The 22,289-nt window shown below is 37.9% G+C and overlaps 1 long non-coding RNA gene across 1 annotated transcript in view; it reads right to left on the bottom strand.

Moving 5' to 3' along the window:
* Positions 1-6,586: 6,586 nt before the first annotated feature.
* Positions 6,587-22,289, bottom strand: part of LOC121140043 — a 174,968-nt gene continuing 159,265 nt past the window's right edge. Inside the window, exon 5 of the long non-coding RNA XR_005876879.1 lies at positions 6,587-6,783. This is a non-coding gene — a long non-coding RNA (uncharacterized LOC121140043). The remainder of the gene's footprint in view (positions 6,784-22,289) is intronic.

Below are 22,289 nucleotides of genomic sequence, written 5' to 3'. Positions count from 1 at the left end.
TATTGACTTCAGCACTCAATTTGATTATTTCCTGACATATGCTCCTCCTGGGTGACTTTGCTTCTTTTTGTTCTAGAGCATTCAGCTGTGCTATTAATTCTCCAGTGTGACTATTCTCCAGTGTCTTCATGTGGGCACTTAGGGCTATAAACTTTCCTCCTTGCACTGCTTTCAAAGTCTCCCAAAAATTTGTGTATGTTGTGTCTTAATTCTCATTGAATTCTAGGAAGGCTTTAATTTCTTTTTTCATTTATTCCTTGATACAGGAATGGTGCAATTGCCCGTTGTTCAATTTCCATGAGTTTGTAGGATTTCTGCAATTTGTGTTGTTGTTGGTTTCTAACTTAAAGCATGGTGGCCTAATAAGATACAGGGGTTTATTCCAATTTTTTTCTATCTGTTGAGGTTTGCTATGTGGCCGTGTATGTGTTCGATTTTAGAGAAGGTTCCATGTGGCGCTGAGAAGAAGCTATATTCTTTTGTGTTTGGATGGAATGTTCTATAGATGTTGTTAATCCCAATTGTTTCATAACTTCTGTTAGTTCCTTTGTTTCTTTGTTAAGTTTCTGTGTGCTGGTCCTGTATAGTGGTGAGATTGGGGTGTTGATGTCTCCCACTACAAGTGTGTGAGGTTTTATGTGTGATTTGAGTTTTAGTAATGTTTCTTTTACGAAAGTGGGTATCTTTGTATTTGGGTCACAGATATTCAGAATTGAGATTTCATCATGAATGACTTTTCTTGTGATGAATATGAAATGACCTTTTTTCATCTCTTTTCATTGATTTTTGTTTGAAGTCTGATTTGTTAGATATTAGGATTGATACATCAGCTTGTTTCTTTGGTCCATTTGATTGGGAAATCTTTTCCCAACACTTTACTCTGAGGTAACGTCTGTCTTTGACATTGAGATTTGTTTCTTGTATGCAGCAGAGGGATGGATTCTGTCTTCATATCCATTCTATTAGCCTGTGTCTTTTATAGGCAAGTGAAGACCATTGACATTGAGGGATATTAATGACCATTGATTGTTAATTCTTGTTTGTTTTGGATTTGTTGGTGGTAGTGTTATTGTGTGTGGATTTCCGCCTCTTTTTTCTTTTGGTGTTTGGTAAAGTGTGATTATCTATTGCCTATGTTTTTGTGAGTGTAGTTATGTTCATTGTGTTGGAGTTTTCCTTCCAGTACTTTCTTTAAGGCTGGATTTGTTGATATGTATTGTTTAAATCTGGTTTTGTAATAGTCATAGATTATCTTGTTTTCTTCATCTACAGTGATTGAAAGCTTGTCTGGGTATAGTATCCTGGGATGGCATCCATGTTCCCTTAACATTTCTAGAACATCTTTACAGTACCTTCTGGCTTTCAGGGTTTCCACTGAGAAGTTGGGCGTAATTCTGTTAGGTCTGCCTTTATATGTTACTTGGCCTTTTTCCTTTGCTGCTTTTAATATTTTCTTTTTTATTTTGTAAATTTCGTGTTTTGATTATTACGTGGTGAGGGGACTTCTTTATTTGGTGCAGTCTATTTGGTATTTTGTATGCTTCTTGTACTTTCATAGGCATATCTTTCTTTAGGTTGTATCATGGAAATATTAAGCTATACAAAGTAGGAATGTCCTATAATATTTTATTGAAGGAAAAATCACTTACTTGAGAAGCCAAGAAAGTTGAGAACCAAAGGTCTGCTTGCTGCTCTCTGACACTTGAATGGAACTCAAAGAGAATGAGTCTTCTTCTCCCTACCTCTTTTTGCCCCCGTATGATCTACATACCTGTGACTATGCCCCAAAAGGGGAAGTCACTTACATGAGAAGCTGAGAACATGAGGTCAGCAGTCTGCTAGTCTCTGAGACTTGACCAGAATCCCAAGGGAGGAGTGTCCCCTTCTTCCTAGGACTTCATGCTACTGCCTTGTCCCACATACTTGTGCACCATGGGTTCGTCAGATCTCTCCCTACAATTCACATTTTAGTCTAAGGAAAAGATTTAGACTTTAAAGAAAACTAAATGTCTCAAACATATATAAAGCATATATACATAGAAGATAAGGATACACAGTAAGACAAATTATGATAAGCAAATTATAAATCACCAGAAGATATAGTAATCTACCTATATCCCATCCTAAGCATATCTATTCCATCTAAACCTAAACTTATCTGAAAGAGATGCCCAAGTCTGAACACTTCCTTCCAATCCCAACCCTAAACTATTGAAAACTATCTCTAAACAGGTGTAATGTGAACAGTAGGGAAAGGGGGCGTAGTATTCTCAGAAATACTTCCTGCTGAAATGAGGTGACGATAACCTCATGGGATCCTGTAGGAAGAAAATGTTAGTGTAGTTAAACTCTCAAGAGGACTAGCTACAACACTTGTACCCAGGCTCTGTTTGGCAGGAGATGCTTGAATGAAGTTCTAACCCAAAGAGAGCATGCCTCCTGACCTGACCCCAGCTCTTTTATCCCATGTACATTCTAAGTTCCTGTGACCATGACCAAGGGGCGTGGTCATCGGTATGGGTATGTCAGATCTCTCCCTACAAGATTAGGGACATTTTCTTCTATGATTATGTTGATGTTTTCTGTACTCTTGAGCTGTATTTCTTCACTTTCTTCTATATCTATTATTTTGAGGTTTGGCCTTTTCACGGTGTCCATTATTTCCTGGATATTTTGTGTTAGGGATTCGTTGGACTTGAGATTTTCTTTGGTTGATGAGTATATTTCCTCTAGTGAGTCTTGTAGTTCCTGATTGTTTACCCAGCTTTTTTATTTCCAGCATCCCCTCATTCTGTGTTTACTTTATTGTTTCTATTTCAGTTTTCAAGGCTTGGACTGTTTGAATTGTTTCCTTCACTGGTTTGCTTAATTTTTCTTGGCTTTCTTTACATTCTTCAAGAGATTTGTTTATTTCTTGAATTTTTTGGTTTGTCTTTTCCTCCATTTCATGTATTTTTGTTTGTTTTTTCTTCTATTTCTTTAAGGGATTTTTGTTTCCTCTTTAAGGGTCTCTATCATCTTCATAAAATAGTTTTTAAGGTCCTTCTCTTCTGTTTCATCTTCATTGGGGTTTTCAGGTCTTGCTGGTGTGGAGTCCCTAGATTCTGGTGGTTTAATATTTGTCTTTCTGTTGTTGAGTGAGTTCTTACACTGTTGTCTTCCCATCCCTTCTTCCAGTAGGTGCAGGTGGGGGTCCCTCCCTCGCCTCTAGTCTCCCAGTAGCATAAGTGGTCCAAGACTTCAGTGTTGGTAACTCTGGATGGCCCGGCCTCTTCTGTTGTTCTCCTCGCTCAAGCAGAGGGTGTAGGGACCAAGACTCAAGTGGAGGGTAGAAGGCAGAAGGCAGAGAGCAGAGGAGGGGCCAAAACTGAGGTGTGGGCAGATTTCGGGTGGTCTGTCCAGCCAGGGCAGGTCGACTAGAGTGGAACGGACCCAGCAGTTCCAAGCAGGGGATGGCGGGACAGCCCACACTCACCTGAAGCAGAGTGTGGAGGGCAAATGAGCCACATGATTATTGTTAAGGTTTAGTGATGTATATGACAGTTCACTGTATAATTATATCTAATTGTATATGTGAGTGAAATTTTTCATCACTAAAAGTTATATCTATATAATAAAAACACATTTGATTTCAGGATGCACATAAAGACATGTAGACCAAAATTCCACTTCTCAGAATTAATACCATGGATACACAGTAAAGCCATGCCATATGCATATGTGTACGGTAGTTACATAAATTCAAATATAAACATTTACCATATAGAGGGGGATAAAGAAAAGACAGGAACAGAGTTAGACAGTAAAAGATAGAAGAGAGCATACAGAGAGCACAGTCACTGAAATGATGTAACAGGTTGCTTCCACTATTTTATTCAGTAATTCTGCTGTGCCATAGGAAGAAGGTAAGGCAGAAGCTGTATCTGTGGTAGTCCATCAGTAGAACTCAGTTCATGAGTGTGTGTTAGCTATGGTTTGTTAGTTTTCATTATAGCATAAATACATTGCTATTCATTGCTGATAGACATCTGAGCTATTACCATTATCTAAACAGCATTTATTAATTAATTAATATTCTAAAGGAATTATTGTACCCCATGTCTTAGGTTGACCATGCACAATAGAATTTCTGGGTTAGGGTGAGATATTTATTTAGCTTTGGTAGATACCATCAACCAACTTTCTAGAGTGGTTGTAGGAATTTATGGAGTATATAAGTTGAAATAATTGTTCAAATTTTCATTAATATCAATTAAAAAAACTAAATGCTACTTTATTTCACAAAAGTGGTGTTGGTTTAATTGTTATTTCTATATCAATTGTAACAAATAAAATTAAAGGCATGTGCCACTATGTATCTAATGTGCTTATTCAGGTTTCCTATGACAAATTCATACTGGAGTTTCAGTTACGTTAAAAGGAGAATACATCCCCATTTTGTTTCTGATTCTCAAGCAATATTTTCAACTGTATTCCTTACAAGTGACAGTAAAAAAATTCAGAGTCGGTGTCAATGCTCAAGAGCCATCATGTTCCATCAATCTGATATGTCTACTTCTTTTTGACATGAAATTCTGTTTGTCTTAATTTACATTTTGTTTAAATATGCAATCTGTAGAAGTAAAGGGAATCCCCCAGCCCAGGATCAGGGACCATCCTGAAAGATGGGTCAGAAAGACTGTGAGATCCAGGGGTCAGAGAAGACTAAAAGGAGACAGTGTCTTCTAGAAATAACCAAAATGCTGTACTCATGAATGCCTGAAGAGGACCAAATCTGTTAACAATCTAGCATGGAGGAGATAAGAACTCAGAAGTCCCCACCTCTGAGTTATGGATAGCTGATGGCTTTTGAAAATGGTACAGCCTCTGGTAGATTGACAACTTTCCAATGGATGGACCCACATCTAGGGTATATGCGTAGCATAAATTAGATTAATTGACTTATTTTTAAAAGGAGGTTATAAATTTGTAGGGGTAGGGATAAAAGGTGGATCTAGAAAGAGTTAACAGGTGGAATGGGAGTTGAATATGATCTAAGTATATTTTAAGGAATTCCAAAATAATTAATAAAGTATTTTTAAAAGAAGAGAGGAGGAAAATTAATAAATAAACCAAACAAGAGTTGTATGTATCCTCAGATGTAAATGTAAAAAAAACAAGGTTTATGAAAGCAAGCAACAGCAGCACAGAAAGGAAGCAGTACAACATTTATTTTTCTCTAATGTGTGAAGGACCAATCATTATGAGGTTTGTATCATTCCATGTCTTACCCAAAACTAACACCATGTTTGTTTCTTTCAGTTGGGGAAAGGCAAAGCTCTCCTAGTATTTGTGGCCCGTAGACTTCTCCTACCCTATTGATAAATCATCTCCAGAGAAAGAACAAGGTTTATGCCTTGTGACAGTAAATAAAAACTAAACATATACATGCAAATTTGATTTTGAAATATCAAATACTGTTTTCTAAATCTTTCCCTATAAAGAAAAGGCATGATAAAAAAGAAAAGGCATGATAACCTAGTGCCAACAAAGAAACCCAGCCCTAGGGTAGCACTGTCAGATCCCATTCCAATCAAGGAAAGCTAGAGCTCATTGGAGAATAGTTGATACCACATCTTGGTTCGGAACTGTGCAAAATGAGCATGAAACTTATTATCAAACCAAAATTAAGGGAGATTTCAAGACAAAAGGAATGGAGAGGTCACCGAGAATGATTCCTACTAGCCTATGGTGATACAATATTATCCAAAAAAGCAACAGCTACAGTAAATCAAAAATACATGAAATATATAAAAACCCATGAGTTCATAGCAATACTTAAAAGGCTTGATTGGCCATTAGTGAAGGTTGCTAGGATACCAACTCATTCTGAAAATTGGTATTTTTAAAGGGAAGATATGAAATAATTATCCTGCCTTTTTGGTTTGCACTGTCATTCAAGGTAACTAAATGGTTGGTGAATAAAGTTCCTCTTTATAGAAAAAAGTGAACTAATAGATGCAGGAAAAATACCAGAATTAGAAGGAGTGCCCTTTTGTAACCCTTAATGAAATAATGGGCCTAAGCTATAATCATAATGGCTGCTAAAAGCATTAGGTAAAGGTACAAAGGGGCCCTCTATAATGGAACACTTCAGATGACACCATTTGAACCCACTGAGCAATCCTAGTATCACTAGACATGAGGAAAACAGAATTGACTTATGAAGTGATGTCAGGAAGGATTTTTACCCATTTGACTTGAATTATCTAATTAAAGATTGTACATATAGCTAAGAGATTACTAGAAATGGAAGGATTAGAGAAAAAACTCAACAACACAAGAAAACAATCAGAAAAATTAAGACATTCTTTGGGATAAAAGGTCTGAGTTTTCCAACAACTTAAAAGCAGTGAATTACAAGATATAACTGAATACACATTTGGATCTTGTTTGGATTCTATTTCAAGTAAGCCAACAAAAATACACATCTTGAAGTAAATCAGGAAAATTTGACTATGAGTTGAATATTAAATGATACTTATAAATACTCATTTGGTGATATTTGGTAATAGATAGATACACAGATAGATAAAATAGATAGACAGACAGATGGATATTCTTTAATTCAACTTTCCATTGTTTTGACAAACATATCCAAGGAAATCAACTTAAAACACAAAAGATCACTTGTGGCTCACAGTCAAAGAGGTTTCAGGCCATGGTCACTTGGCTCCATCCATCACTGTGGGTCTTCAGTGAAGCAGAACTTCATGGCAGGGAGGGCAGGGCGGGACACAGCTGCTGTCAGGATGACCAAGAAAGAAAACAAGAGCCTGGAGAAGGGTTCAGGGATAAGATAAGCCATTCCAGAGCATGTCCCCAGTGACTCACTTATACCAGTAAGGCTCAGCATCCTAAAGTTTCCATTACCTTCCCATAAATCCATCAAATCCTGAATCTATTGATAATGTAAGAGTTCTTATGATACAATCACCTCCACAAAGTCCCACCTCTGAATGTTGTTAAACATGGAACCAAGCCCGAAATATATGAGCCTTTGGGAAACATTAAAGACAGACATAGGCAAAGAGGCTATGGATGTAAGTCCATAGTAGAGTGTTTTACATGTGCAAAGCCCTAGGTTCCATCCTCAGTACTACATAAACCAGGCATGGTAGTGCATACCTGTAACCCTAGCACTCTGGAGGTAGAGGCAGGAAATAAAGAGTTCAAGATCATTTTTAGTTATAGCAATTTTTAGGTCAATAGAGGATACATGAAACCTTGTCTCAAAAAGCAATAGGTACAATTGCTGTATCAGAAAAAGAAAAAAATTGAAAGACATTGTTACTATGAAAACATAAAATATTAGTTCATAGCACTAAGTGCCCACATGAAGAAACTGGAGAAAGTTATACTAGAGAATTAACAGCACGGGATGGGGAGGATGGGAGGGAGAGGGAGCTGGGATTGACATGTGACACAAATTTGTTTCTAACTAAAAGAAAAAAAAAGGAAAAAAACACAACTGAAAGCTCTAAAACAAAAAGAAGCAAACTCACCCAGGAGGAGGAGAGGTCAGGAAATAATCAAATGGAGGGCTAATCTCAAAAAGTAGAAACTAGGAAAACAATACAAAGAATCAACGAAACAAGAGTTGGTACTTTGGGAAAATAAACAAGATAGATGAACCTTTATCCAAACTTACCAAACGGCAGAGTGTGAACATGCAAATTAACAAAATCAGAAATGAAAAGGGGGAAATAACAATGGACACAGAGGAAAACCAGAGAATCATCAGGTCATACATTGAAAAACTGTACTCCACAAAATTTGAAAATCTAAAGGAAATGCATAATTGTCTGGATAGATATCATTTGCCAAAATTAAATCAAGAACAGATAAGCAATTTAAATAGGCCTAACCCCTATAGAAATAAAAGCAGTCATCAAAAGTCTCCCAACCAAAAAAAGCCCAGGGCCAGATGGCCTCAGTGCAGAACTCTACCCGAAATTCAAAGAACAGCTTATACCAATTCTTCTCAAAGTATTCCACACAATAGAAACAGAAGGTTCTTTGCCAAACTCTTTCTACGAGGCTTCAATAACCTTAATACCCAAGCCACACAAAGGCACAACTATGAAAGAGAACTTCAGACTAATATTCCTCATGAACATTAATGCAAAAATATTCAATAAAATACTGGCAAATCGAATCCAAGAACACATCAGAAAACTCATCCACTATGATCAAGTAGGCTTCATCCCAGGGATGCAGGGATGCTTCAACATACGAAAATCCATCAATGTAATCCACCATATAAACAAGCTGAGAAACAAAAACCACATGATCATCTCACTAGATAGAGAAAAAGCCTTTGAGAAAATCCAACATCCCTTCATGATAAAGGTCTTGGAGAGATACAGGATAATAGGAACTTACCTTAACATAATAAAAGCTATATTCAGCCAACATCAAACTACATGGACAGAAACTCAAGGCAATTCCTCTAAAATCAGGAACAAGACAAGTCTGTCTACTCTCCCCATACCTTTTGAATATTGTCCTTGAAGTTCTACCTAGAATAATACGACAACAAAAGGAGATCAATGGGGATACAAATTGGAAAGGAAGAGGTCAAATTTTGCTATTTGCAGATGATATAATAGTTAACATAAGTGAACCAAACAACTCTACCAGGGAACTACTACAGCTGATAAATACCTTCAACAATGTAGCAGGATACAAGATCAACTCAAGAAAATCAGTAGCCCTACTATATACAGACGATAAAAGGGCTGAGAAAGCAATCAGAGAAACATCGCCCTTTACGACAGCCAGAAACAACATAAAATAGCTTGGGGAAATGCTAACCAAACAAGTGAAAGACCTGTATCCCAAGAACTTTGAGTGTTTAAGGAAAGAAATTAAGGAAGACACCAGAAAATGGAAAGATCTCCCATGGTCTTGGATAGGTAGGATCAACATAGTAAAAATGGCAATCTTACTGAAAGCAATACACAGATTTAACATAATCCCCATCAAAACCCCCGGCCTTGAATGAACAATTCTCAACTTTATATGGAAAAACAAAAGACCCAGGATAGCCAAAACAACCCTGCTCAACAAGGCAACATCTGGAAGCATCAGCATCCCTGACTTAAAGCTGTCTCCAAAACACCAAAGGATCCAATCAAAAAGTGGGGTATAGGACTAAATAGAGAATTCTCAATACAGGAGTCTAAAATGGTTGAGAGACACTTCACTGCTGGTGGGAGTGCCGACTTGTATAGCCACAATGGAAATCAGTATAGAGATTCCTCAGGAAAATGGAAATCAGTCTACCACAAGACCCAGCATTTCCACTCTTAGGCATATACCCAAGATGCACATTCATACAACAAGGAAGTCTGTTCCACTATGTTCATAGCAGCATCACTTGTAATAGCCAGAACTTGGAAGCAACCTAGATGCCCCTCACCTGAAGAGTGGATAGAGAAAATGTGGTACATTTACACAATGGATTACTATTTCACAGGAAAAAAATAATGGAATCTTGAAATTTGCAGGCAAAGGGATGGCACTAGAAGAAACCATCCTGAGTAAGGTAATTTAGTCACAAAAAGATAACCATGGTATGTACTCACTCATATATGGATTTTAGAGATGTATCAGGGGAGTGCCAGAATACAATCCCACTGCCAGAAAGTCTGGGAAACAGAACCTTCATCCAGTGGGTGATGGAGGCAGAGGCAGACACCCACAGCTAAACACTGCATTGAACTCCTGGAATCCAGTGACAGAAAGGGAGAACTGATGAGCAAAGCAGTTAAGACTGGGCTGGTTTAACCCACAGAAACAGTTGACCTGAACAAGGGGATGCTATTGGACTCCAGACTGATGGCTGTGTGAAAAACATGGGACTGATCCAGACCCCCTGAATGTGGGTGTCAGTGAGGAGGCATAGGTAATAATCTATGGGGCCTTGGGTAGTATTTATCCCTGGCATACAAATAGACCTTGAGTGTCCATCCCACAATGAGGGATGCTCTCCCAGCCTGGACTCTTGTGGGAGGGCCTAGGCCCTGCTCTGAATGAAATGACAGACTCTCCAGATCCACCATGGAGGGTCTCACCCTCTCTGGGGGTCAGAGTGGAGGTTGGGTGAGGGACTGGGGGGCCTCATGGAGAGGGAGGGGGATGAGGGGCGGGAAAGGGAGCTGTGTTTGATCTGTGAAACTAGGTTGTTTCTAAGTTAAATAAAAAATATATAAAATATTGAGAAAAGAGTCCTTTGGGATCAAAAAGAATGATAATTTATAGATATGAAGTTTATGAGACCAGCTAAATAAACCTGCACAGGTTTAAATGTGTACCAGGATTCTGGAGCTTCAAACTTAATGCTCAGATAAAATATTAGAGCTAGACAGATAATTAGGAGTCATTTGTACTGCCACCTCTACAAAGAGAAGCCTTGAGATCAGATTTTCACCAGGAAAGAAGGCATAGCCAAGTCCAAGGTCTAAACCATGTTTCTAGCTCAATGGACTGTTCCAGATGGAAGAGAGAGAAAGTGTTGAGAAGAAAAGAAGAAGAGCAGACAAGAAAAGCAGAACAAAGAAGAAGTCAGAAAAACATGAGGAAACCTAAAATAGTTAGAACTTAGAAGGCTAAAGAAGGGAAGGATTTCAAGAGAAAGGTAGCCAGTCACGTTACATTCTAGATCAGCGTAGAAAAGAAAAAGCCCTTAGCAAATGAACCGCCCATTTCTACCATATATCCTAATTAATTTCCACCTGAAAACAACCTCATTAATAGTGAAATTTCTTTAGTCATCAACTCCCCACCATTTCTTCATTAACTTCTTCATTTTCCCACACTATCAGCTATTCATTTAACTAATTTCACAGAGTCTCCACACCAAGCCAAGCCCCTGCTATGTGTGGCAGATACGGAGACAAAATATCTGTCCTCCAGAACCTCACAGTGTAATGAGGAAGACAGACCTAGAAAAATAGTTACAACTTGCTAAAAACATTTCAACAAGGACTTATCAAATGTAAATTCAGTGTCAGACACCATAAGAGGCACCACAGATACAAACATACATAAACAAGTAGTCTTGTGTTCAAGGAGTTCAGAGCACACTGTATAAAGCAAATGGAATTACAATTGATTGTGATATGAACTATAAACAAAACAACTATACAAATTTTAGGAGAGTGATATATCGGAAATGAGGCTTGTGAAGAAGTATTTGAAGGAAGTCTATTCATATCTCATTTTGCACATGAATTTTCAGAGAGATGTAATCTGTTTAAGACTTCACAGAATGAGAGTTCAAGCCTGAGTCTGAGAGACTTGCAGCATTACCTAACAAATGAGAAGAGGGAGAAAGGAGAAATAAGGAAGAAAGGAGTTCAACAGTTATCAGCAGCCAACTTTCCCCAAATGCTACTCATGGGTCAGACACTAAGTGAAATACATTTGAATGTGGTTGCTTATAATTGGTTAATGATCACAACCAATATCTTTTTAAAGGTAAAAGGGGATTATGGTATGGAAATGAAGACTTTGTATTGGTATGGTTTTTCATTTATTAATACAAATTCGAGGTCAATTTTGTGATATGTATATTTCTCCTCTTGATTAAATATTGCATTTATACTGATCTTTAAAATGTAATGCATAATTAAATACAGACTATAGATAGTTACTTATAATAGTCAGAACTTATAGTTAGGTAAGTTAGATTTTCTAGATATACAGAGATATATTTGAGATAGATAGATAGATAGATAGTCTTCAGACCTTTCAAAGACCTTCATAAAATGGCATTTAAAATGGTTTAGGGTTTTTCTTGACAATGAGAAATGTCTGCTCCTGGCAGTACCAATTACATCTGAGAAGAAGATGGGCATTGAAGAGACTTGTTATGGAGTTTGCTTTCAACATGACAAGATTAAACATTTGGGCAAGAAACTATTCTTGCCTGGACTGCTTGACTGTTGCTGTATAAACTAGATATGCAGGACCCACAGGAAAGTGACTGCTGAACTCAAACAGTCCTACAGGGTTCCTACTTCATAGAAGAGTCTGCCAGACTTACTACAGGACACAGAAAAATGACTAACAAACTGACATTCCAGATGGACAGTGTGAAATTTCCTGCTTTGCTGAGAAGTCTTCTGGACACATTGTGGCCTATGGGCTGAAGATGGATGCCCCAATGTTACAGAGGAACTTCGGGTGACTGTCGAGGTAGTGAGATGTCTCTGTCGTTTCTAGTGTTTATATATTATCCTTCTGAGGTCTTTGATGGAGTTGAAGGCAGATAGTTATAATCATAGTTTTCCTTAGTTATGATAAAACATAAGTTACATATAAAACTTTAGACTCACAAAGATAGGATAGATGATATTTTATTTAAGTCTTACTAAATGTTAATGGACTAAATATTGTAACTATAGTTCTTACTTGTTAACTGTTCTGTTATATATAATTTGACTATGTTAAAGTTAAAACCATTCTTTTTATTTTAGACAGAAAAGAGGAGATGTCATTCTGTAAAAATGTGTCTGATTGGTTTGAATAAAGCACTGTTGGCCAATAGGGAATCAAGATATGTGGGACTAGGAGTCAAGGAGGATTTTGGGAAAGAGAGACACAGGGAGATACCATGTAGTCGGCTACAGGAGTAAGACGTCTGGACCCATTCTCTGGTAAGAGAAATACTTAGATTAACAATTATGGGTTAAATACTTAAGTCAGAGATAGCCAGAAGAAACAAGCAAACGGCCAACAGCTTTATAATTAACATAGTGTTCTGTGTGTTATTTGGGGATTCAGAAGGCGGGGCAGGGCCTAGGCGACTGGCAAGGAAAACTATACTCTACAAATATCCAGTTTTACCTCATCTATAAAAAGGAACAAGCTAATGCTGCCTTCTTGGGGCTCCTACAGTAAAGCCTTGACACAGATTGCTTCTTTAATGCATTTAAAATATTTAAAAAGGAACAGAAATGAGACAGTTCTTAGTTATGGAAAATTTCTTCAGAACATATTATTTCTACCATTTCACATGTATCTTCCAGTTGTCCTTTGATCTTCCAACCATTTCAACTTCTAGTAAGTTAGTCAACTATTTTCTGTTTGCACATCACAGTTTCTTTTAAAACATTGTGGGTGGAGTTTCCTATTCCACCTGGTCCCACAGCTATTTTTCCCCAAATAAACACACAGAGACTTATATTATTTATAAACTGTTTGGCTAATTGTTTAGGCTTCTTACTGGCTACTCTATCTTAATTATTACCCAATTTCTATTAATCTAAGTATTTCCATGTGGTCTTATCTTGCTGGAGAAGGCTCCAGCATGTTACTCTTTCAGCAGCTATATGGCATCTCCTTAACCATCTCTCTCTACATCCTTTCCCCAGAATTCTTCTCATCTTGTTGCCCTGACTATACTTCTTGCTTAGCTACTGGCCAGTGTTTTATTCATCAATCAATAAGAGAAACATATGTACAGAAGAACATCCCCCATCAAAACATAGAGACCATATCCCCTGATTCCAAATTAACTTCCCTTTCTACCTCAGCAAAGGCCAGTACTGTCAAAGGAAGAGTAGAGGGAGGACACTCCCATTGCTTGAACTTGAAATGACCCACAGGCTTATGATTTTAACATTCAGCCTTCAGCTTGTGGTGCTAAATTGGAGACTGTCAAAAGTAGGTTATTTTTTATCATTTTTTATTTTAATTTTAAATAGCTTGTTTTACATGTCAATCCCAGTTCCCTCTCCCTCCCCTCCTCCCGCACTCCCCTTCCCCCCCCACCCTCCCACCCTATTGCCAAATCCTTCCACATAGGGGATATCTAGAGTCTGTCATTTTACTCTGGGTAGGGTCCAGGCACTCCCCTAAGAGTCCAGGCTGAGAGAGCATCCCTCTTTGTGCTATAGGCACACGAAGACTGTTTGTATACCAGGGATAGACACTGATCCACAGCTCAGGGCCCCATAGGTTGCCCAGGCCTTCTCGCTGACACTCACATTTGGGGGGTCCAGATCTGATCTGGACCCCCCAAAAGTAGGTTATTATGGAAGGCCTTTGTTTCTTCCTTGACCACATTGTCTGAATAGGTGTGGCCTCTGGACCAGAGATGCTCTTAGTATCCTCTCTTTCTTATCAAAATGCACTGAAATAGCTCTGAAACCATGAGAAAAAATAAGTCTTTCTTCTTTTAAGTCATTAGGTAAGGTAGTCTGTCATAACTAAAAGAAAAGCAAACGATATACAAAGTCACTTCCTAATCATGTATCATGTGTATTTACTATATTTAATATGAGTGTTCACCCCGCTCTTGTCTCACTTGGCTTGTTTCTACCAGTCATACCACCACTCAAGGCCCATCATTGGAGAATTGTAAGTCTCACTTTAGAACAAAACAGCCACCTCTACCAACCAAGGTGTGAGTAAGCAGAGCATTCTCTCTTGGGCGGGACTCTCCTAAGAGTAAACTGAAGTGGGATCAAACACTAGTAAAGTTTGAAAGGCTTAGAGAGTGAAGCAAAGGAACAAAAACTTATGACTGGAACATTTTCCAAATGCCAAAAAGATCACATCCTGCGATGATGCGGCTGTCCTGGAAAGAGTTTGCAATGAGTACAGGAATACAGACAGGCTTTTGGTTTATAGGTGGTAGAGCTTTTACTGTAATGGCAGTTTATTGTAATTCTTTGCTCCCCTCCCTTCCTTTTGGTTTCCACCCCTCCTTAATCTTTTTTACAGAAGAGACACCCTTCCAGGACCTGATTAACTACATACAGGCAAGAAAAGCTCATTGTGAGGCTCCCTCCAGACAAAAGGAAAGAAGAAAATTGGAAAGACAACACCTGTCTTCCTGTCCATACTTTTGTCTCTCATAAAAGCTCTTTGTACAGTATAATTCCCTGAAAGTGGCTTGAGATGGGAGGGTTGTCTTTGTATTCTTCAGAGTCAGCTTCTCACAACTTCTGTCTCCACCATGTTCGGTAGATCAATGAGCAAGAAACAGTCTCAACTGATGGGACCAGTGAAAAGAGAACTCACCTAGGTATCAGGACTCCAGACACATCCCAGAAGAAGTATCTTATACCCTGATGCTTCCCTTTATCTCGTACTTTGTCAAAGGCTGCCTAAAAATGCTTTGTTGGTAATCAGGAAAGGTATTTGATTTGGGAGGAGGCAATGGTCTCCAGTCCTGGGTATGATATATCTACTGTTTGAACCTTTCTGGAGTCATTTCACAGTATAAACTGGTCAGATCTAAATTGTGACTATCTGTGGGGGAGAGAGCTTAAATGGCCATTTGGTTTTGGGTTAGGCCATTGTGGGGTACTTTTTAGGCAAAGAAAAGATTTAGAAGCATGAGAATTTTTTTCAGGAAATGTATTCAGAGTCCTCGTTTGTTTGGTTTGCCTTTCTCTCCTAAACTTTCACCTATGGGTTATCACTATTGTCATAGACTCAGTTTCTATGCCAAGCTGTCTGAGCCATGTATTAAGTGACAGACAGTTTTTAACCATAGCCCTATGACTAAAAGACAATTGATTGTTGTGTTATCATGTAACCCACATATTTACTATATCTTTTATAAAACTCATCTCTTTAATGGATCTTTACAAGTGGAAAAGATTGATCAGAAATAAGGTGCATGAGTTGAAATCCCTTATGGGAAGGCATTCCTGTTCTTGTGTAATGAAGATTCTAATGAAGGAGGCTAGATTGACGATATAAAGAAAAGGGAACAGTATTGTTCCCTTCCAACTAGCAAATCTTGGAAGAAAGGGGGAGGATGCAAACTTGGTAAAAAAAAAAAGACCAAAACATATGGTTTTCAGACATCCCAGTGGATAATTTTAATACTCTAGAAGTAATTTTAGAAAGTTGAAGCATCTCCTTCTGCTGAGAAAAAAGGAAATATTAACGTAATTCAGCATCTTGTTTCTACTAAAAGACATGCATTTGGAGATGACAAGACCAGTGTTCTAAAAGAAAGAAAACAAACTTTTAAAAAATGGCAAATGATGAATTTGAATGAAATTGATACAGTCTCTGTGTTGCATCTATATAGTTTGATTTTTACCATGTATATGCATGATTCTTTTGTGAGTGTTATCTAAATTATACCTTACTGACTTCAAAACAAATGAGTTCTGAAGGTAGCACCAGGCAGAATTTAACTAAAACCACTCCCTAGGATTTACATAAATAATTAACTAGGCTAATCATGTCTACTTTGTTTATATATTTTTATTTAGACTTTGTTGATCTCTTTTTTTCTGGGAAATTCACTTTCAGTTTTACATGAATAAATTGCTATGTGTTGTGTTTAATTGGAGTTTTGAGCTCTCTATCCATCTGATTCTTTCTTTCTCCTAAGACATTTAGTTTTCATTGTCTCAGGTACAATGAGGTTGGGAGACATTCCTTTGGCAAAACAAAATGAATTCAAGATGTGATTGTATTTGTCTAGCTTCTTGAACTTCATGAAGAAAGAGCCAGATGGCAATACTGATAGTATTAATAAAGGCTAAAAGAACTTCCATGCTTCTCTGCAATAGGAAGGGCACTTTACTTTCCTATCTAGTCCTTAGTTAGTCCTTAGTTAGATTACTTAGGAGTAATTAAAAATGTTTTGTAGGAAAGCCTAGAAAGGTTTGGGAATAGCCCCTTCCTACATATGCTCAAGGGCATTTGCTCAACTATGTTCACAGCAACATTATTTGTAATATCCAGATCTTGTAAACAGTCTAGATGCCCCTCAAATGAAGAACAGATAAAGGAAATGTGGTATATTAAATAATAGAGTACTACTCAGAGGTAATAAACAATGACATCCTAAAATTCCTGGACAAGCTGGGTGTTGGTGGTGCACATATTTAATCCCAGCACTCGGGAGGCAGAGGCAGGAGGATCTCTGTGAGTTCAAGGCCAGCCTGGTCTACAGAGCCAGTTCCAGGACAGCCTCCAAAACCTCCAAAACAATACAGAGAAACCCTGTCTAGAAAAACAAAAAAATTACCAGGCAAATGGACAGAAATAGAAGAAACCATCCTGAGTGAAGTAACATGCACTCACTCATAAGTAGATACCAGGCATAAAGCAAAAGATACCCAGCCTACAATCCATAACCTCAGAGAAACTTTGTTCTTTTGAATACACAGTGCATGCATTTAGAAATGACATCCATAAATTAGCTAGAGTTTGATATGAATATAAGAAAATTAGTCGACAAATAGATAGACACCTGAAAATCTATAAAAATATATAGTACATGTATCTGTGAACTGAATCCTACAGTTTATAATTAGTTTTTAAAGCATATTACCCTAATACATTCATGAACAAATCTAATTTTCTTTGTTCTTTCCTTTCCTTATTCCAAGCTCAATATAGACGAAAAGAAATGATTATTTTTCAAAGATGTGATTTCTTATTTCTTGGATGGTATCATTCTGTAAACAGTCAAAGGACTGATTTTGCTACAGTTGAAGATCTATTAAGCAACCTACATAAGCCATTGAAAGAAGATTAAGTGTTTGGAAGGACAAATGAGATATATCTTTATGAGAAATCTTATGAAAGAGGATTTCTTTTTAAGAAGTATTTTCATTTTTGAATATGCACATGTGTTTATGTATATGAATGCCATGTGTATGTGTACCTGTGGAGACTAGAAGATGCCAAACTGTTTTGAACTAACCAGACCGCCAAACTGACATCCTCATTCAAGGGGTCTGGAACGGTCATATGCTACGTCCCCAGATATCAGTCTGGGGTCCTTGAGCTCCCCATTGTTCAGGCCAGCTGTTTCTGTGGATTTCTCCAGCCTGGGCTTGACCCCTTTGCTCATCACTCCTCCCTCTCTGCAAATGGGTTCCAGAGTTCACCTCAATGTTTAGCTATGGGTGTTTGCTTCTGCTTCCATCAGCTACTGGATTAAGGTTCTAGGATGAGACTTAAGGAAGTCAGTCCTCAATCACATTATCGGGGCAGGGCATTTAAGGTAGCCTCTCCACTATTGGTTAGATTGCCAATTGGTGTGATCCTTGTAGGTCTCTGGACATCTCACTAGTGCCAGATCTCTCTTCAAACCTATAATGGCTCCTTCTATTATGGTATCTCTCATTCTGTTCTCCTCTATTCTTCTCCTGACTCAATCTTCCTGTTCCCCCATGTCCTCCTCTCCCCTTGTCCTCTTCACCCCCTCTCTTTCTCCCAGCTTCCCCCCCCCGCACATGGTCCCAATCCCCTCAGAATATTCTGTCCCGTTCCCCTTCTCTGGGGTAGCATGCATATCTCTCTTAGGACTCTCCTTGTTTCCCATACTCTCTGGCTGTGGGATTGTAGGCTGTCACTCCCGTTTCAGGCCTAAAATCCACATATGAGTTAGTACAGACCATGCTTGTCTTTTTGTGACTGGGTTCCCTCACTCAGGATGGTTTGTTTCTTCTAGTGCCATTCATTTGCCAGCAAATTTAAGATTCCATTGTTTTGGTTTTTTTCCCGCTAAGTAGTACTCCATTGTGTAAATGTACCACATTTTCTCTATCCACTGTTCAGTTGAGGGGCATCTAGGCTGCTTCCAGGTTCTGGCTATTACAAATAACGCTGTTATGAACATAGTGGAACAGATGCCCTTGTATGAATGTGCATCTTTTGGGTATATGCCTAAGAGTGGAATTGCTGGATCTTATGGTAAACTGACTCCCATTTTCCCGAGGAATCTCCATACTGATTTCCAAAGTAGGTGTATGAGTTGGCACTCCCACCAGCAGTGAAGTGTCTCTCAGCCATTTTAGACTCCTCTATTGAGAATTCTCTATTTAGTCCTGTACCCCACCTTTTGATTGGATCCTTTGGTGTTTTGGAGACTTGCTTCTTGAGTTCTTTTTTCCCATTCTGTGTGCTGCCTTTTTCGTCTTGTGGACTGTGCCCTTTGCCTTACAGAAGCTTCTCAGTTTCAGGAGGTCCCATTTATTAATTGTTGATCTCAGTGTCTATGCTACTGGTGTTATACTCAGGAAGCAGTATCCTGTACCAATTCGTTCAAGAGTACCTCCCACTTTCTCTTCCAAGAGGTTCAGTATGGCTGAATTTATCACTCTGTCCATATCTCTTCAATATTGTACTTGGAGTTCTAGCTAGAACAATAAGACAAGAAAAGGAGATCAAGAGGATACAAATTGGCAAGGAAGAAGTCAAATTTTTACTATTTGCAGATGATATAATAGTTTACAGAAGTGACCCAAAAAAAACTCTACATGGGAACTCCTACAGCTTATAAACACCTTCAGCAAAGTGGCAGGATACAAGATCAACTCAGAAAAATATCAACAGCCCTATTATATATAGACGATAAATGGGCTGAAAAAGAAATCAGAAAAACATCACCCTTTACCATAGCCACAAACAACATAAACTATCTGTGGATAATGCTAACCAAACAAGTGAAAGACCTGTATCACAATAACTTTGAGTCTTTAAAGAAAGAAATTAAAGAAGACACCAGAAAACGGAAGGATCTCCCATGGTCTTGGATAGGTAGGATCAACATAGTAAAAATAGCAATCTTGCCAAAAGCAATGTACAGATTTAACGCAATCCCCATCAAAATGCAGGCACAATTTTTTCACAGACCTTGAAAATAACTCAACTTTACACGGAAAAACCAAAGATGCAGGATAGCCCAAACAACCCTGACAATAAAGGAACTTACGGAGGCATCAACATCCCTGACTTCAAGCTCTATTGTAGAGCTATAGTCCTGAAAACAGCTTGGTATTCGCACAAAAAATAGACAGGTACACCAATGAAATAAAATTGAAAACCCTGACATTAACCCACACACCTACGAATACTTGATTTTTGACAAAGAAGCTAAGATTATACAATGGAAAAAAGACAGCATCTTCAACAAATTGTGCTGGCATAACTGGATATTGGCATGAAGAAGACCACAGATAGATCCATGTCTATTGCCATGCACAAAACTTAAGTCCAAATGAATCAAAGACCACAAGAATCTAATTCTTTGTGCTTAAGACAATTAAATTTTCTTACAATAATGAACTACAGTTCATAAAATATACAAAAGAACAAGTTTTAAAGAAAAAAGGCTTTGTATATGAAAAATAATTCCCTATGTTTTCTGTTGTTTTACTCTTTGGGATACTTTAAAAAATCAAGATTTATTTAAGCATCTATCTATTTTAGGTTTTTAAAAATGAGGTTCAATTTATAACTCTGGTTGAATGAGCCACTGTTATTTTCCTGATAAAAGTTTTATGAAATTTTAAAAGCCTGATCATCTTAATACAAAGCTGTTTGTCATTGTTGTTTGAACATGCTATAAAACAACTGTCATCAGATTTCTGGTCTACTAAACACTACATACAGTTTAATAGTAATTTTAAATAGCATGACCTGCATCTTTGTAAATACCTGAAAGAAAAATCTTTGCTTTATTCACCTACATTCACAAATTTTCAAATGAAGATGTTAATGAAGAATGAAGCTATGCGGTGCTGTTTATGAGCGATATAGGGGAAGTGGGGGTTCCTGTCTTGGAGTCCTTAGTCTTATTAATAGAAGGATTTAAGAATAGACTCAAACAGAAGCTCAAGGACAATTTTTTTAGATTAAAAAAAAACACCATAGGCAAGCTGTAAATCTCAGTAGCTGCCCAGAAGAAAATGGAGAAAAAAAAGCCATACTATTCAAGTTGTCATGAAGGTCAGACACATGAAGGACAAACAGCCACAGATAGACAAGGATGCTATAGAAAAGAGTTAGGAAACCCAAATTTTGGGGGAAAACCAAAGCATTAATGGAATGATGCTTACAAAGGAGACAGAAGAAAAGAAGTTACATGGTTTGCAGAAAAACTATGAAGCTGTATGGCTGGACCCTCTGTAAACTACTGTGCCAGCCGTGAGAACTCTGGGGAGGATTAGTATGGTAACTCATTGTAGGACTAATTATTCAGTATGGGTCTTTAGCATGATTTAAGTAAGACCACCTTGCCAGAGAATGCCTCTTAGCCAAGTGATTGACCCAGCCCATCTGGAATGGTCTCCACTCAAGCCAGCACTTCTATTCTGTTACCCAGAAGGACATTTTCTTTTATTCTAATGAGAATATCTGCTCCTCTTGCACAAGACCTGGATTTGATTCCCAATACCTATGTTGGGCATCTAACAACCACCTGTAATTACAGTTCCAGGGGATCAACATGCTCTTCTGGCCTCCAGTGGTACCTGCATGCATGTAGTTCACATACACACACTCAGGCATATACATACACACATAAAATGAAAATAAATACAGACTTTAAAAAACCAAATAGATAAAATTAAAAATAAAAACCATTTTAATATGAGATATGTATAATACTGGCTACTATAAAGATACTATCTCAATTGTCCTATTTCAAAACACCCAAATACTAAGTCATATTACAAATTAGACTTTATATGTGATCTTTTAAAATATTGCATTCTCTCCAAAGTGTGAAATATAAATTTAAATATGTTTATATGATATGAAAACAGAAAGGAAACTATTTGGCAGGTGGAAGTCAGCCATTGGGAAAGGAGAGGAGAGAAGAGATGTACTAGTAATAGATGGAAGTAAATATGACAAAGTACAATTATTTAGTTGTACAAAATGACATGATGAGGACTGAAGATATAGCTCAATGGGTAAAGTGCTTGCCATACAGGCACATTAGAAAATGGTAGGCGTGATCGACATATGTCTATTGCCATGCACAAAACTTAAGTCCAAATGGATCAAAGACCTCAACATAAATCCAGCCAAACGGAACCTCTTAGAAGAGAAAGTGGGTGGTACTCTTGAACGAATTGGTACAGGAGACATAACACCAGTAGCACAGACAGTAAGATCAACAATTAATAAATGGGGCCTCCTGAAACTGAGAAGCTTCTGTAAGGCAAAAGACACAGTCAGCAAGACAAAAAGTCAGTCCACAGAATGGGAAAAAATATTCACTATCCCACATCTGACAGAGGGCTGATCTCCAAAATTTACAAAACTCAAGAAGCAAGTCTCCAAAACACCAAAGGATCCAATTAAAAAGTGGGCTACAGAAATAAATAGAGAATTTTCAATAGAGGAGTCTAAAATGGCTGAGAGGCACTTGAGTAAGTGCTCAACATCCTTAGCCATCCGGGAAATGCAAATCAAAACAACTCTGAGATACTGTCTCACTCCTGTCAGAATGGCTAAAATCAAAAACA

This window comes from Mesocricetus auratus, unplaced genomic scaffold, assembly GCF_017639785.1.
Source record: "Mesocricetus auratus isolate SY011 unplaced genomic scaffold, BCM_Maur_2.0 Super-Scaffold_100003, whole genome shotgun sequence".
NCBI classification, from domain to species: domain Eukaryota; kingdom Metazoa; phylum Chordata; class Mammalia; order Rodentia; family Cricetidae; genus Mesocricetus; species Mesocricetus auratus.
Note: the sequence above shows the minus strand (reverse complement) of the source record. Positions and strands in the feature narration are given on the sequence as shown.